General features: G+C 46.0%; 1 protein-coding gene across 1 annotated transcript in view; it reads left to right on the top strand.

Annotated features, from left to right (window-relative positions):
* Positions 1-15,412: 15,412 nt before the first annotated feature.
* The window catches only part of Slc38a4 (solute carrier family 38 member 4), a 69,853-nt gene continuing 67,434 nt past the window's right edge, over positions 15,413-17,831 (top strand). Inside the window, exon 1 of the mRNA XM_006974336.4 lies at positions 15,413-15,533. The gene's annotated coding sequence lies outside the window, so the exon portion shown is untranslated. The remainder of the gene's footprint in view (positions 15,534-17,831) is intronic.

Genomic DNA, 17,831 nt, shown 5'->3' with positions numbered 1-17,831 from the left:
CTGGTGAAGCTCCTGCCTCATGGCTGAACAATTGTGAGGCTAATTAGGTTCTCTTGGCTTTACAGCACCCGTCTTATGGGTGGGAGTTGGATGCAGGAAGCCCCCCCCCCCCCGGACTTCTTCATGCACTTATAGAAAATGTAGCCTTTGCACTCTAGGGCTAGAGGTGGTAAGAAATGCTTGTAGCCTGCTTCCGAGAGAGAACTTGTGTCCCTGATGGTCTACAGACAAGGGAGCCCCACCTTCTCAGCCTTGTCTCCATCATACAGTTTCCATGATTCTTCCACAGCGGACACATCACAGACTATCATTATTCATCCTGAGATTTAGTGGACTCTCCTGAGGAAACAGTTCTTCACTGGCTGTATGTCTTTTTTTTTTTTTTTTTTTTTTTTTGAGACAGGGAGACAGGGTTTCTTTGTGTAGCCCTGGCTGTCCTGGAACTTACTCCTAGAACTGTAGACCAAGCTGGCCTTGGACTTCGAGATCTGCCTGCTTCTGTCTCCTGAGTGCTGGGATTTAATGTGTGCACCACCACCGCCTGGCTTGTATGTTCTTACGACCATTTCCAGAGCCTGAGTTTTGTTGTTTTTCATTTTACTTTGTGATATTTTTAACTAGGATTTTTATTTCCTTGGAGTAGGGCTGTAGAGCTCAACATGCCAATGTTGAAATAAGTTCTCACACTGTTTTTAAGTCTTTTGGGGGGGGCATTAAGGACATTAAGAATAATATTTCCTATTCTCAGTGAACTCACTCATTGTAGTAGATTGAGTATGGTCTCCAAGTTTGAACACTCAGGCCATAGGGATAAAGGCCAGGCTCTACCTGTCCAGTCAACCCTGATGGAGGTGATTCTGTACCATTTCCCAGGTCCTGATAGAAGAAATCAGTGGTTTCCAAAGAAATCACCATGGTCAAGCCCATGAAGAGAAAAACTGGTCTTGGGACCATGGCTGTGCAAGTCAACTTTCTGTTTATGGCAACATCTGGAATAACCAGTTTAAAAAAAAAGGAAGGATTCATTGTGGCTCACTTATTAGAAGATTGCTCGTCTGTGATCAGTTGGCTCCATTACTTTTGGGCCTGGGGCAAGATGGTGTATCAGGGCAGAAGCACATGGTAGAGGGAGGTTCTTACTTCATGATATCCAGGAAGCAGCAATAGACATAGACAGATGGTAGGTAGGCAGATAGATGGATAGATAGATTAGATAGATAGATAGATAGATAGATAGATAGATAGATAGATAGATAGACAGATTAGATAGATAGGCATATACTCAATCTTCCAATGGCCTAAAACCTCTCACCAGGCCCCACCCATTAGCATTACTTATAGTAACAGTATGCTGAAGAACAAGCCTAGGCTTTTCAAAGACTTCCAAATCTGAACTACAGTAGCAGCCACAGCCTATTTGCTGTGGGCAGTCATCACCCATTTGCTACCACATGTTAAGTCGTCCTAGACATGAATCCTCACTGGTGATGCTATATAAGGCCCAGGTGAATTGTCCCTAATGAATAAGTTTGTATGCAGAATAAGAAGCTGGTTTATTTTAAACTACTAAGTTTGGAAACAGAACAATCTGGTAGGTAGCATCAGAAAGCAAGAGCATTTAAGAAACTCACTCACTGAGCATAGTACTCAGCTCTCCATCAGTTTCACTCCTTTGTTCTCTTTTCTACACCGTCCTCGGTTTATCTGGAGAGCAGCCACACAGCAGGAGCTCACATGGAATTGGAGAAGGAAGAGGATTATTAATACTGCCATATCTACCACTTCACTGTGGGCTCACCTTTCTCGGAATGCAGAGATAGGGAAATACTGATGAGTATCAAGGATGTTATCATCTCCTTGGCTAAAGAGTAACCAAGAAGCCGGATGGTGATGGCGCACGCCTTTAATCCCAGCACTCGGGAGGCAGAGGCAGGCGGATCTCTGTGAGTGCCAGATCAGCCTGGGCTACAAAGTGAGTTCCAGGAAAGGAGCAAAGCTACACAGAGAAACCCTGTCTCGAAAAACCAAAAAAAAAAAAAAAAAAAAAAAAAAAAAAAAAAAAAAAAAAAGAAAAGAAAAGAAAGAGAAAAGAAAAGAAAAAAAAAAAAAGAAATCCCACACAGAAAAATAAGACATCATAGTTCGATTTATTACTTGGCAACAATTTCCAGTTGCATCCAAGAGCCCAACACTTACGTATTCTGGCCACATCCTAACAAACAGTGTGACTTTAGGTTAGTCTTACCTTTATGAACCTCAGTTTCCTCATCTATAAATGACGAAATTAGACTAAATCATTTATAAGAACTCTTCCTGCTCTAGAGTTTCCATTTTGTTTAAAAACATGAATCATACCTCTAGCACTGTTAGTTCAACCGCCCATTCACTAACTAGAATTAAGTAGATATCTACCGGCTATGTGCCAAAATTAAAAGGATAAACAAGATGTGGTCTCTTATCTTAATGAGTTCATAGTTATTAAGAGATAATATAAGTAACTGTAATGTAGTTTAATAAATGATATTAAACATGCACAGAACAAATTATAGTTATGACTCAAATGTTTGCTCACATCTCCTAGGAATAGTGTCTTACTACAAGCGTAGGTCCTCAAGAGAACTCACTTTCATAACAAAGCCATTCCCATAATAGTCCACTAGTCCATAACTCTCAGTGAGTTAATCCACTCATCATACAACCTCCCTCTGAGAACCTTCTCTCTCAGTATGGCTCCACCAGGACCCAGGTTTCCAGCACATGAAGTGTGGGGAGTGTACTCAAGCCTTACCTCTAAGCAGAGTCACTGGTCTCTCTGTTGTTATTAACTATTGCCTTCTGCCATCGGAAGTCGGCTTCCTTTCCATCCTAAGCAAGTGCCTTCCTTGGGCTTTCTGTGCCTAAAGACTCTGTAAGTCTTTATTCATATTCATAACCGCTTTGAAATCTTTCCTGATCCACACTGTATTTTAGATGACAGTGCACAGACGTGAACACGCGGCACAGCCTACAGGTAGCATGACAGCCTGGAAAACATTGTTCCCAGGAAGTTCAGCTGGTCTGAGCCAGACAGCTCAAAGCTCTGCCTCCTTCCGAGCCACTCAGCTGGTCTGTGCTTCTTCTTGACAGCTTGTCTAGTCTTAGAGTGTCATTCAGCAGTTTTTAAGCTTATAGGTTTGGGAGGGAGGGGTCTAGTGTGTCTGGTCAGTTTCAGGGACTTCCTAGAGTCACTGAATTGTCTCCTTCCTGACCTTAAGCAGCTTCCCTGCAGGATGAAATGTTTCACACACACACACCCTTAGAACATCCTATTGCTTCACCTCCCTGTAAACATTCTCTGTCTCAAGGAGCTGTCTTCCAGAATGGAAGGTTTTAATCTGGAGGAAGTTGCTATACAACAGCTCTGTTTTCATCATAGATAACCTGTCATGCCTTATCGGGAAAACCCTCACCAGAAGCCAAGACTATCGGACATCTCAAGCTTCCAGAACTAGGAGCTAAGTAAACCTGTGTTGTTGTTTTAATTATCCAGCCTGTAGTATTTAGTCACAGCAACAGAAAATGGACTAAGACGCTAAATACTTACTACGTGCAAGGTACCATTTTATTGTAGGTTAGGTATTTTTAAATTCTATACATGACAGCCTCATGAGGTACATTATTGGTACCCTAATTTTATTGCTAGAATCATATAGAACAACTTGCTTAGGTATTAAGTAATGGGAGCAGGGACAAGCCCAAGCTGTGTGCTCCTGAGGTGCTGTATATTTGGATAAAGAGTCTCCAGTGTGGTCATATACGAAAAGTTTCCTTTTAAACTGGGAGATGGATACATTTGATCTAATAGCAAAAGGGGGAGGTGTTTAAAATATTAAAATAATTTGATGTGATAAGGTAAATAGTGCTGAAGAGTTATGCTTAACCTTCCTACTGTAGCCTAGAAGAGAGAAGGTGAGATGTTCTGGTGCAAATGCTGGGTGGGCCTCTGTTGATCTCTAAAACAGACCAGCAAAGCCCAAGGCTCATGGACTAAGTCATAATGAAGTCAACTGCCCAGGAGGTACCCAGGCATCTCACGATACTACACAAGAGATGCTAGTTTGTAAGTGCTTGTGCCTCAGGGCTATTGAATAGCAGCATCAAAGATGGAAAGAAAGAATGCACTTCAAAGCACCCTGGGAAGGACAAAGCACAGGAAAGCGTTGCTATCATCTATAAGCAGGACATACAAACTAGAAAAAAAAATTCATCACAAAAATATTCATTCAACTTTCCATCGGTTTTTCTCTTACCCACTGTTCTCACTTTCACAACCCTTTGTCTCGGTCGCAAAGCTTCCTCATGTGTAGTTCCATTGGCAGGTCATTAAGAGACCAACCCTGGGACTAGTTTGAAGAAATCTGAGTATGCCATGGAAGCAGTCCTTGACCGGATACCAAAGTTCTGAGCTGTTCTGTAGATCTCTGATCTGAAAGCCCCAGCTACCCTGTCTTAACTGAGCCTTATCTGTTTGGAGACTGCACAGCTGTGCATCTCCATGTTCATGGTTCACCAGGTTCCACGTTGGTCTGCAGGAAACCTCTGTGCCCTTCCTCTCTGCTGGGGGGGAGCACAGGCCCTTGGGTGCACACTTTATCCTCAGTTCACCTGTGCCTGGTGGGACTCATGGTATCACTCATGTCTGCCAGGCTCACAGGCGATGGGCTCGTTCATCGTGCTTGTACTGTGTCTCCAGTGGAAAGAAGTCACATGCTGAAGACATGTTCGTGGAATATATGTGAAACCCCATCTGTTTACTTTGTGAAACAGGAGATAACAGGGAACCATCTTGTTGACTCTACAGGTCCCTCCTCTTCCCCACATGTGTGTTAACAGCCTCAGTACTTCCACAAAGAAGTCAAGTGGGATGCCAAGAAGGCACCTTGAGAATTCCCTCCAAAATGTTGGCACACTTTTCTGCACAAGGTTGGGTACTTAATTAAACATTATCCCTAGGACAGAGCTCCAAATCTCCTCTTAGTGCCAAATGACATGGAAGAAATACTCCAAATCATGAAATTCTTACGTATTTTTGGTCAGGGAACTCTAAGGAAGACCCCATTCTTTAAACCTATATACATCATTTCCCCAATTATTTACCATGTCTTATTAATTACCTCAAGGGCACAGCTGGGCCTAATCTTTAGTGCAGGGGAGTAGATTCCTCCATTGAGGAATAGGAAAAGTTCCAGGAGTTATATGTAGGTGTGTTCCTCCTCATCACAGAGAATCTGAGATGGTTTCTCAGATGCCTGAGGCCACCAGCCTGACATTAGCAGAGCAGTATACCCATCCCCATCCTGTCCTCTGTCCTACCCCTCCCAGAATCCTATCCACCCTGTGGTTCTGCACGCCATCGCTCAGGTCTGCAGACCTACCGGTACACGCTTTCTCTTCAGATTCTCAAAATGCTCGAGATAGGTCCCATGGTGACCAACTAACTCTCTTGTCACAGCTCAGTCCCAATTTATTGTGCTTATGTATAAGCTGCCAATATGCAATGAGAAGACATGATGTTCCCTGTATCTTTAAATTAAATTTTCCTATCAAATTATTTTTATGTCTTTCCCAAAGCAATGATGATAGGTATTTTTACCAGGAGAACAAAATTCACATAGCAACTGCCAGCGTCATGACTGAGCACCCCCTGTCCATCTGCCCCTTTTTCCACCCAAAGAGAATTACAAAACTACTTGACTAAAAGCAGAATTTGACTCCAAGGCCTTAAAGGGTGGGAGGCATTGCTCCTTGGTAGCTACCTTAAAAGTCTTCAGGAATAACAACAACAACAACAACAACAACAATAATAGTTGCTCTTCTTTCTCCATAGTGCTAACCCCTAGTTCAGCCTAGATTCAACAGTTAACAAAAAATGTACTGGCCATTTTGGCCTTGGATCTTGTCTCTGTAGGGAATGCCTAGCCCTGGCCCCTTTTTCTCCCTTGCCCCCAATAATTTCTGTCTCTTCCTTGTGTAGAAAACTTTTAGGGCAGGAGGGGGTTTGGGTAGGAGGAGGAGGGGCAGGAGGAGGAGGGGCAGGAGGAGGAGGAGCAGGAGGAGGAAGAACAAGGAGCTGAGGGCCTTATCCTTCCTAATACTGCAGCAGCCCATCCAGGTCATGAACTCTTCCTTGGGAGGAAACTTGAACATCCCTACATGTCACACTCTGGGTGTGGAAGGATGTCCCTCTTTCAATTTTTCCCAATTGGCATTCTGATTCACTGTGCTAAGGGAGATGCCAGAATATAGGAGGAGATGCTCAGATGGATGTAGCTGGTCTGAAGCTGTTGGGGATGTTCTGAGTGAGCCCTTTAGACATGCTCAGAAGTGATTGAAAGTGCTTTGAAAGAGAAGAGACAGCTTCTGAAGAGACAGATCAGAAATTTTACATATATATGTTTATAAGTAAAATTATATTGTTATCATGTCTTTCTAGACCATAAAAAAGCATCGTATTAGCCTACATTCAACTTAAGGTGAAACTTCATGTATTAGAAGAGCTAGGCAATACAGAGTTACAGGCAGCATTTAGACATTTAAAACATTTTTATTACAATTCACATGACAAGGTGCTGATAAAATTTCGGTTTTCGTAAAGCATCTCCAGTATGAGGTTGTTCTAACCGAAGTTCATTTGGTCATTTACCATCCTTTCTCAGGCTCATGTCACTTCCTTTTGCCATTGAAACAGGCAAAAGTCATGCAAATTAATTTCATTGCCTGCACAACACAGCTGTTCTTGGTAAGTGAAAATGGAAATGAATGCTTTTCTTGCAACTCATCAGGGCTCTGTTTCCTCTCTGGTCATTTCCTCCTAAGGCCGAGGTCAGGAGAGGCAATCTTCTGATGGATGGTTTGCAGCCGAGAGCTCCGGTCCGTGACTTTCCCTGGGCGTCCTCACTTCTGCCTTGCTCCACCGCGTTCTCTCTCCGGGCACAGCTGTCTCTCAGAGCCGCCCCGACAGTGCCATCCCAGTCTAGGTGAACCCCACATTCAGGGATCCCACCTTGAGTCACTTGGGTTCTCAGAGTAGACAATAGGTTGGTTTCTTCCTATTTTTCTTCTGTCCAGATTCTTTCTTTGCTGCTTGCCCTGGGCCCAAGTATTCTTGGAGACACTGGCACCTCCCATGGTTCCCGGTGCCGTGATCAGAGAGCTCTGTGGAAAAACATTCTATGGGAGCAGCTCTCCTTCACTCTCTCACCCTGCCCACTAGGATTTCCAAGTTCATCCTGAAAGCAGGATGTGTAAGTTATACCCAGGTTAGGTCATGTTAGACCTCATAACGGCATACTATCACTGGACCCTTCAGGTTCAGTGTCTGCTGCCACCCTCAATATATTCCCCTCCAATTTACTTCCTCAGTGGGTGAGCCTGGTCTATATAGTCCTATTCTTTTCTTTTTTTTTTTTTTTTTCAGAGCTAAGGACCGAACCCAGGGCCTTGCGCTTGCTAGGCAAGTACTCTACCACTGAGCTAAATCCCCAACCCTATAGTCCTGTTCTTAACAAGGACAAGAGCCACGGAAGAGCCTGTTACAGTCTATCTGTTCCTGCGGCACACTGCTCAGATTTTGATTCTTTAGGCCTAGGGCAAGATTCAGGAATTCCTTCTCCTCACTCAGTGAGGGGGTGGGGTGGGGGAGGAAAGCCTGCTTCACAAAACTATGGCCTGTTCAGGCCAGTTGGCTCCAGCATGCTGAGTGAAATTCATGGGCCTGGTCTCTGGAGGCTCCCTGAGAGCTGAGTGAGGAAGAGAGGGATTTCTTAGCACCCATAAACAGGAACGAGCCCTGAACACCAAGAACCTAACTGAACCTAGGCCATTCACTGTTGTCGTCGTCATCGTCGTTGTCGTGAGGGCTTTTGGAAAGGGCAGAAACTGTCTCTTCCAAACAGACCCCACTGGCAGCAGGAGCTTCTAGAATTTCAAGAGATAAAGACGTGTTTTCTAAACTTGGTGACACTTGAGATCGGTGGTTCTCAACCTTCCTAATGCTGCGACCCTTTAATACAGTTCCTCGTGTGTGGTGACCCCAACCATAAAATTATTTTTGTTTCTACTTCATAACTGTAATTTTGCTACCGTTATGAGTTGTGACGTAAGTATCTGATATGCGGCCTCGGTCATTTGATCCCTAAAGGGGTCACGACCCACAGCCTGAGAGGTGCAGCCATCAGGTGGGTTGATGGTGGTGTGGTTGGTGTATGTAACTAAAATACAGATTCAAAGGCCACAGTTCAAATTACTAATGAAGTGTCTCCTTTAGGATGAAGTCTTGGGGGTTTTGTTCTACTTCATGGTCCAGATGACTCAAGTCAATCTCTGGTTCCCTTGTCTACAGTTGGAGACTATAGAGTTATGTACATTTCTTCCCCATTGCTTGGAATTCCATAGAGATTCATTCATTATTTGGTCTATAAAGTGATCTTATTTTGCTGTTAAAAATACAGGCTTTCACTCACCAACCTAAAACAGAGCACCTGTGTGGCCTGGGCAGGCGTCTCCATGACGGGTAAGGTGACCTGCTGACGTCCCACGCAACCCAAGTCAGAAGCTCATTTTTGAATAAAAGGGGGACCTGCAGGTCCCTCGCCCCCATTTTGGGTAACTGTTGCCTTGCTTGCGGACCTTGACCTTGATATTCTCCCAATGTTAATTCCCTGCCAGATTCCACCCTCCTGAATGCTGAAGGGAAGTTCCTTGTCTGTGTATCCTGAATAATGGGCGTTAACAGCTTAGATGCAAGATTGTAAAACATCAGTAGCGAACTTCTGCCCTCCGGGGTCCTCTCATTGTGCTGTAAGCCTGTATTTAACCTCCTACCCCCTTCAAGAAATTACATCCAACAATATATATATATATAATTGAATGAATACTGTGAATGTAATCTATGAATACCACAAATATGATTAATATCATGACTGTAAGTAATGAAAAAAAATACGGGCTTTCCTCAGAAAGCAGCATCTTTCTAATATTAAATAATAGGAACAATTAACATCAGCTGTAGCAACTGTGCTTTGGAGAAGGGACGTTAGATGCACTCAGACACAGTCTCCATGGGGCAGCTTTCCTCATATTCCTCCACGTCTACCCTTTAACCCTGGCCTCTCAGCTATCTCTTTACTTAGCATGCTTTATTTCACACTTCTCTACTAGAAGGCAAATGCTTAAGAACAAAGGTGTCTTGTGTCTGTCTTTTCCTCCAAAGTATTGTTTAATCATCAATGGGACCTGATCTGTTCACCCCTAAATACCAGTGGGTCTCATGTCTTGCCTCCCAGTGGGTTCTGTGTGGAGAGGGATGGCAGTGGGGTAAGGGAAAGCTAAGGATCTGTTACATAGATGTCCAAATGGTCGTCCCCAACCCCACTGGGGGGTGCCCCGTAGAGGCAAAGCCTCTCTGCCATCAGGAAGAGTGTGTAGGCTGCCATGATATAATTCTTGTCCTCATTTGCTCTGTAGGAAAGCAGGAGAACTCTTGTGATGCCTTAAAGCTTGCCTGCCCTAAATATTCAATCTACTGAGACCTAAATAAGATTAAAAACAAGAATGACTTGGTTTTGATCTGGACAGTATAAAGCAGGGCACTTACTTTTACATTTGGGTAGAATAATCTTTCTCTCTGTGTGTCTCTCTGTCTCTCTCTCTCTGTCTTTGTGTCTCTGTCTCTCTGTCTCTGTCTCTGTCGCTGTCTCTGTCTCTCTCTCCTCCTCTCCAATGAGGTGTCTGCAAATACTAGGGCCATCAGAGTAATAATCCAAATGAAGCAAGAAGGAAATCAGTTCAACAAGACTCAGTAGCAGGTGTTGGTTCAAACTTCTGGAGCAGTGGTTCTTGCTCGACCTGTGGGTGGGTCTCAACCTCTTTGGGGGTCGAATGACCCTTTCACAGGGCTCACCCAAGACCATCAGAAAACAGATACTTACATTATGATTCACAACAGTAGCAAAACTGCAGTTATGAAGTAGCAACTCAAATACCTTTATGGATGGGGGTCACCACAATTCGAGGAACTGTATTTAGAGGGGTGCAGCATTAGGAAGGTTGAGAACCACCATTCCAGAGCCTGATACCAGGCAGTTTATTGTAAGCATATTTAAATACGATACAATTTGGGGAAAAGTTTCCTGGTGTAACATAACCCCCTATACCCAAGGAGACATAATTACACTGAAACTCTTCTCTGAGTACATGTCACTTCTTGCATGAAGATGGGTTCTAGAGATAGGCTGCATGCATTATCTTAAGGGCCTGGGGGAGGATCTGGTGTGGTCTTAGTCATGCAGATAGTACAGAGGTCACCTGGGATATCAGCCACCTTTGGCCCTGGTTGTGGGAGCTTGGAGGAGCCCTGGGCCAAACAGATAGCACAAAGGTCACCTGGGCTATTAGCCACCCCCAGTCCTGGTTGTGGGGACTTGGGGGAGCCAGTTATGAGATGGCCCTCCAGATAGACCAGGGGTTACCTAGGCTCTTAGCCACCTCCACCCCCAGCCTTCTGTGTGGGGAACAGGTCATACGTCTTTTTCCTTGATGACAAACCCTGCGTGTCTAACATTCTTGGCTTCCCTAGTGCCATCTGCGATCAGAACCTTTGGGATCTCAGCATAGCCTCTTTCCCTCCTTCCCTTCCCTCGTGTGTGTGTGTGTGTGTGTGTGTGTGTGTGTGTGTGTGTGTGCATGTGTGTGTAGGGGTGTGTGGTGGCCAGAGTTCAATCTCAGGTGTCTTTTGTAGCCACATTCTACCTTTTGTTTTTTTTTTTTTTTGAGAGGGTTTCTCATTCAACCTGGAGTTTATCAATTCACCCGCACTGGCGGACCAACAATCTCCAGGCCCCTCCCGTCTTTGCCCAACCTTGAGGTTTCAAGTGATGCCTGGTGTTTTATGTGGGTGTTCAGGATCCAGACTCAGGTACTCATGCTTGCAAGGCAAATATTTCACTGACTGAACCATCTCCCTGTCCCCAGGAGAGACTTTCTTGCCTTGTAAAAGAGACTAGGACAGTGAAGAGGCATGCTGGGATCGGAAGGAGAGGAACATCTAAGGCAGAAGTTAGAACAGGGCATCAACACCAAATTCTGTTCTACGTGCTTTCCTGCTTGTCACCAGTTTAACTTGCCTGGAGGTGTGATTAGCAAGAGAGCAGGACCCTGGTGTTGTTTCAACGGGAGAGCAAGGAGACCGAATCATGAGTTAATGGACAGAAGACACAAAGTGATGAGGATGTCTGGAATCTATATCCAGAGACCCAAACGTCAAGCCATCTTGACAAACTCACTAATTCATTCTGTTGACTAGGAATGGTCGAATTTATCCGATTGGATTTCCCCTGGATGCTATGAATTCAGTTGGTGGCATGGAAATTGGTGGCATTAAGCTACCAGCAGAGCCATGAGTTCAGATACGACTTTGTCCTTGACTCATTAAATATTGCAGAATCTTGCAACACTGCTCTCCTCGCATACACAGCTTGCTGCAATTTGTCAACACTGAGAAGCGATGTGGGGCTGTCTGTAAATCACAGTCTCAAATCGACCTTCCCATGGTTTTGCTTGTTTGTTTAAGGTTTAAAGGAATTTCCCTCAGCTTTACGTGGTGTACCCTTCTTAAAACGGAGATGCCCAAGTTCTCCACATCAGACCCAACTCTCTCAGAGACCCTCTCCAGTTCAACGTCTTATTGCTCTAAAACATCCTCCGAACTCTTTGTGGAAAGCTGGGGTAAAGATTTCCCTTGTCTTTCGGATCAATGGAAGATTCCACATTAGAAAGACCCCCACCCCTTCCCCCCACCCCCTACACATACACACACAAGTGAGATCATTTCCCCTCGGATGGCAGAGGGTGAGTGAACCGCGGCGCTCAGTAGGAGGAGGCCATCCAGGCAGCCTGGCAGGAGGGCAGACAGGGAACCGGTCCCACTTTGACCCTGTTTGGACGCATGTGCTTGCCAGGCTCTGGGGAGACTAAACAGCGAGCCCCTGAGCAGGTGAGGTGTTCTTCCTGGCCCAGAGGCCACGGCTTCGGAAGGATGGGCTGTAGGCTCCCACCACCTCGGGAGCGCTAGCCCCCCAGAGCTGCCTGTCACAGGCCTGTGTGAGCATGCCGAGCCACAGCCGGCCGCGAGCCCAGCAGTCTCACACTCCTCGTGGATGTTCCCGTGCCTTCCCTTCAGAACAGTGGTGTCGTTTTCTGCACATCAAGTACTTTCTCCTAACAAATTACAGTCATCCTGAGGACAGAGCTGCACCCGTTGACTCCGTCCTCTCACGGCTTTCAGGAGGTCCCCCTGGTCGGTCAAAATCGGTCAAAATCGGTCAAAATCGGTCAAAATCGGTCCAATAGGAGAACCAGTGAGTGTGGTTTTCAGAAGAAAGGGATGGGGGAGGAGCCACAGCACACAAAGCCGAGGCTGCTCATGGCCAGACAGAGTCCGGAAGTTCCAAGGGAAGGCAGCAGCTAAGGGACATGAGCTCTGAAGAGTGCTCCTTCAAGCCAGGCCGCGGTGGCGCAAGCCGGTAATCCCGGCACTCGGGAGGCAGAGCCGGGTAGATCCCTGTGAGTTCGAGGCCAGCCTGGTCTACAGAGTGAGATCCCGGACAGGCACCAAATTTATACAGAGAAACTCGTCTAAGAGCTCTTCTTTGTGCAGTCAAGCTTTAACTTTTATTTCCTGCTAAGAACACTCTTCTGAGAGGGCTTACCCTCCAAGTTTGCTGGAGGCTCCTGATTGTATGGGCTCTTGAAGGCTGACCTGAGAGGATGAGAAACAGAATAGGCAATTCTGGTGGGTCAGTGGCAGTTGTGTGGAGGGGCAGTGAGGTGAGATTCACACTCCTCCATGTTTGGGGTAGGTTAGGAGATTTCCCCCTTCCTACCGAAGCAGTATAAGCCCCCCATAACCTCTGCCAAGAGAAATCACCCTAGCACTAACATGTGAGCTCAGTCTTGAGGGGCGAGGAAAGGAAAAGGTGCCAAAACCCCATAGCAAGGGTTTGTGGGAAGAGAAGGAGTGCTGAGAAGCACTGAGGTATGGAAGTCCACTGGCCGTGGGAAGCTGGGGACCACAGAAGGCTTTATAATACCAGCGGTTAGGAAGCATATGGTGGGTGCCCTAAGGGTCAGAGCCAGAAAAGAGAGTAGAGGATTTGGTGCATTTGACTGGTGGTTTGCACGCAGAGTCACTTCCAGATTTTTGAGTGGAGGTGTTTTAAGCGGTGAGGCCTTACACAGCTCAGCTTTTCTATCTTCCTTCTCCAGCACCAACGGTTTCTTTTCCTTTATCACCCAGTGAGTTTGTGATCCTGTCTGAAAAGAATTTATTCCGGGCAAGCGGTGTATCAACTTTTATCCTGTATTTCTCAGGGAAACCAAGTCACTAGAATATAACTCATTTATCCCAGGGTGGTGACTGTAGAATTAGGGTAGACGCTGTCTAATCCAGAGCCAGTGAATGATCTTACACTAAACCAAAGTGTGTTTCAGAGAGTGTGGTCCTTCAAGGACATTCATACCACTAGTCAGTTGATTTCCTGTCCCTGCGAACACCGGTTTAGACAACGCTTGAAGAACTGGGTCATTGCCGCATGGCCTTTCATGGTCAAGTCTTCATGGAGATACAGGCTTTTGAGTTGCTTCAGACTCCTCCACACTGCTGTGAGGTCTTCTGCAGCTCCGTTGATGAACAGTCACCACAAAGGGTGAGTGATTCGAACTTTAATCAGAATGCCACCGCTTTATAGATGAAACCAGCACCATTTTCCTCCAGTCCACAACCTGATTCACACTGCCAGCGTCTATAAATGAATAACCCATAGTTTCCTATTAAATCAGGCACTGTCAAGAGCTTTTGATTTTTTTTTTTTTGGACTAGCTAAGGTACAGATGCCCAGAACTGATTAAATAAAGGGTTTATTAAAATGTTGGCTGGAGAGATGTCTCAGTGTTTTAAGATCACTTGCTTCTCTTGCAGAGGACCTGAGTTAGATTCTCGGCCCTCAGGTGGTGGCTCCCAACTGCCTGTAACTACAATTCCAGGGAATCTGACACATCTTCTGGCCTCAGCGCATCGGGCTTGCTCACGCTGTACAGACATACATGCAGACAGAACACCCATATACACAAAATAAATAGAATTTTTTAAAAATTTGAGAAAGGAAAGAAAGATGGATGACAGGATTGTTGTTTCTTAAAAGTTGGGTGGTTGTGTGCCGGGCGGTGGTGGCGCATGCCTTTAATCCCAGCACTCGGGGAGGCAGAGGCAGGCGGATCTCTGTGAGTTCGAGGCCAGCCTGGATTACCAAGTGAGTTCAGGGCTTTTAGCAAAGCTACACAGAGAAACCCTGTCTCGAAAAACCAAAAAAAATAAAAAAGTTGGGTGGTTGCTCCTGTCAGGAGCTCTTCCATTCCTCACTCCTCTTATCAAAAACCCTTGGGTTTTCTCTCTGCTGATATTTTGCCTATAAGCCTGGCTTAGCTTTTAGTGTGTCTCAGGTTGGGCACTGAGACATTCAAACCCACTTGCTGCCTCTACCTCTACCTCTTTTCTCCTGTTCCCCCCTCTCCCACCTGTGAGTGACTTTCTACAAATTCTTACTTACATTTCATTAAAGAAGAATCAACAGAGAAATACTGTAGTTTAAATAAAAATCCAATTTCACCAAGCTGAAAGGGACTTCAAAAATGTTTCTGCTACGTTTTAACTCCGCAGAATACGAACTTCTTGCCAGGAGAAACGAAATAAGTGTCTTCAGAATTCAGAAAGCATTTCGTGTCCCTGGTGAGTCTGTTAAATCCTCTGAGGGCAAGTCTCCATTGGTGAACCCCGTACCCCCTCCCAAAAAAAAACCCGATGACTATTATTAAATAAACACGAGCTTTCTTTGAAATGAGCTTATGCTTAGTATTAGAAAATGGCTTTATAGACACACTTTTCCTTAAGATGATAGGTAGAGCCTCTGACGAGCAGAATATGATTACACCTTCATGTGTACTGGGGATCATAGTTGTTCGGAGCCCAGGAAGAGAATTACCGGAAAGGTTCTTGTTATTTGTTTTGAGTAAAGTGATGTTTACTTTATTTGTTTGTGTTCTGTCTGTTTTTGCTTTACATGACAGCTTTGTGGTCTCTGAACAGAGATGTTTACTGAATACGCCGAGCGCTTTCACCTACTTAAAGATGGATAGCAACAGACGTTCCTGTAGGCGGGAAATTCAGAAATTCAAGATCATTGGTGACAAGGGACATGGGAGCCCTCTAAGAGAACATTTAAACAGCTGGCGTCCACCTGGAGGATGCTCTGTTGACATCTCAGGTTGCCGCCCTGCGATTGGCGGCTGGGCTGGAAGGGAGGGTCCACAGGAACTAAGACTTGGATGCTGCCCCTATCACAATATGGAAATTTCCACTCTTTAGGAAGCTAAAAGAAACGAAGGAAGGGTCCGCCGCTTCCCTTGGATTCCAACCCGAAGAGGGTACGAGAGACAGTCGAGTGAGTGAAATGTATATTTTCTCTTACAAATGTGTCAGCGTGGAAACTTAGGGAAACCGTGGGTTTATGTATGTGTGCGCGCGAGTGGGAACAGACGCACGTGGGCAGAAAGCTCTCCAACCTTTCTAGGGTCTGAATTTGTTCTAGGGAACTGCAAACTAATGGGTTATTTTAGGCTAAAGACTAGAAACTAAAGTAAACCAGGACAGACGAAGGGAAGCCCTTGGCCGCGATCGCACGGTGGGTCCCCGCATGGCTGCTGGTTAGGCTCAGGTTTGCCCAGGCTGGAGGTCCCTCGACCCCGGGATTTCTATCTGGGACCACCTTGCCACCAAAGAGGGTCGGACCCTTTCATGGCGATCTCTGCACGGCTTGGGATCGTGCCTGCAAGGAGTTACCGGAGTCGAGTCGCTGGAACCGTGCTCGTGCGGGGTTGGGGGTGGGGAGTGACGGACGCGGGTACAGGGTTTAAAATAGACTCGAAGTCTCTTGGTAGTTAGCTGTCCCAGGGTGTGGGGGCTTGGGGTTAGAAACTCGGTGGAGTCGTAGTTATGAGTCTGGAGCAAATTGAGGGTTTTTCCGGCACTGGCATTGCTTGGGATCCCAGCCTTTTTTGTTTGTTTGTTTGTTTTTTAAATTTCACATGGGATCCTCTTGATCTGCCGCGCTGGACAGACAGCAGGCACCCAAACCGGCCATCAGTGTGAGGTCGAGGGCATCGGGGAGGGAAAAGACCGTGAAGTGAGCGCGGGAGCATGGAAGAAGGAAGAAGGTGGGAGGGCATGGGGAGGAGACGCGCCGAGACAACTTTTCCGGGCAGTGAGCGCGGAACCGGGCGGCCGTCTCGGTCTCTGGACCAACTGTCCGACCAAGTTGGCTCTGCATCTGTGTGGGGATCTGGCCTAGTGTTCGTGGGGACCTTCGGAGAGGGAGAGGCAGAGAAAACGCCCTTTCCACGTGCCCCGGAATGCGATGCTTCTGGGCTACTTGACCCAGCTGAAGCAAGCGGGGGCCATGATCCATTTGAAGGAAGGGGATCGAACTGACCCACAGGGATCAGGGGTGTGCGGTCGGTCGGTGTCAGTCGGTCTAGGTGGTTGCCCGAGCGACTGGAGGGATTCCAGGCTCGGAGAGTCACCTGCATTTCTTAACCTGTAAATAGGCACAGTGATAGAATCTATCCAATGAGCTAAAGTAGTGATAAGACCACCCAGGCAGCTAGGTAAGGCTGTCTACATTTTCAGAGTACCTAAATACTTAATAAAATGGTTCTCAACCCTTGGGTCGCGACTATCCAGGGGATTTTGCCTTTTGTTTGTTTTCTTAAATCTGTCTCCCCGTCACTTTACACAAGACCAAGCAATTCCTATTGTTCAGAAATATTTGTTGAATAATGGAAGAGTCTAGCGGAGGATAAGAAGACGGTTGTGTTCTATAGCAGAATTTGCTTTTATCAGAGGGGATGGGGAGGCGGGCATGGCTCAAGCCTTTAATTCCATCACCTAGGAGGCAGAGGCAGGCAGATCTCTATGAGTTTGAGCACTTCATAGAATTTGGCTTTGGAAAGAGTTAGGAAGGGTCAGAAGACTACGTGAATCTTTTTCTTTCTTTTTTTTTTTTTTTTTTTTTTTTTTTTTTGAGACAGGGTTTCTTTGTGTAGCCCTGGCTGTCCTGGAACTCACTCTGTAGACCAGGCTGGCCTCAAACTCAGAGATCCAAGTGCTGGTATTAAAGAGGTGTGCCGCCATTATCCAGCAAGACTAGTAGGAGTGGTCCAGGTAAAGAATCAGAAGAGGTGAGGAGGGGACTGATCGGGGACAGCCCAGGCTGAGCAGGAGACAGGAGTGGTTGGTGCTCCGGAGTGCAGATGACTCTGTGGAGGGAGGAGGGCTGAGGAAGGTCCTCTATGATCCCCCTCTGAAGTGTCTATTGGCTCTGTCCTCTCTTCAATTTTGGAAGTACTGGCCTGTATTCACAGAAAACAAATAGCTGAATATGGAAATTAGTAAGCTACTGTGTGGGCTTCACAGTACAGCCCGCTCCGGCAGCAAGAGGAACTTTTGCAGGGCCCTCTGTGGGAAGCCCAGTTAGTGTTTCCAGTTGTCTGAGGGGTCCGTGTAGCATAGACATGCTGGCGCACAAAAAGATGTCTAAACAAATGCTACTTTCTATGTTTAGATGGAGAACTGGAGGGTGTTTTTCTGTCCTGATTTAGTTTTTAGTGGTTTTATGGTTTACCTCAGTGAGCTCTACCCAAGTCACGGTGTAAAAATATTGTTTAAAATATAGTGAAGTAGG

The sequence above is a fragment of the Peromyscus maniculatus genome, chromosome 20 (assembly GCF_049852395.1).
Source record: "Peromyscus maniculatus bairdii isolate BWxNUB_F1_BW_parent chromosome 20, HU_Pman_BW_mat_3.1, whole genome shotgun sequence".
Lineage (NCBI taxonomy): Eukaryota > Metazoa > Chordata > Mammalia > Rodentia > Cricetidae > Peromyscus > Peromyscus maniculatus.
The sequence above is the reverse complement of the archived record's forward strand: the minus strand, read 5'-3'. Positions and strand labels throughout refer to the sequence as shown.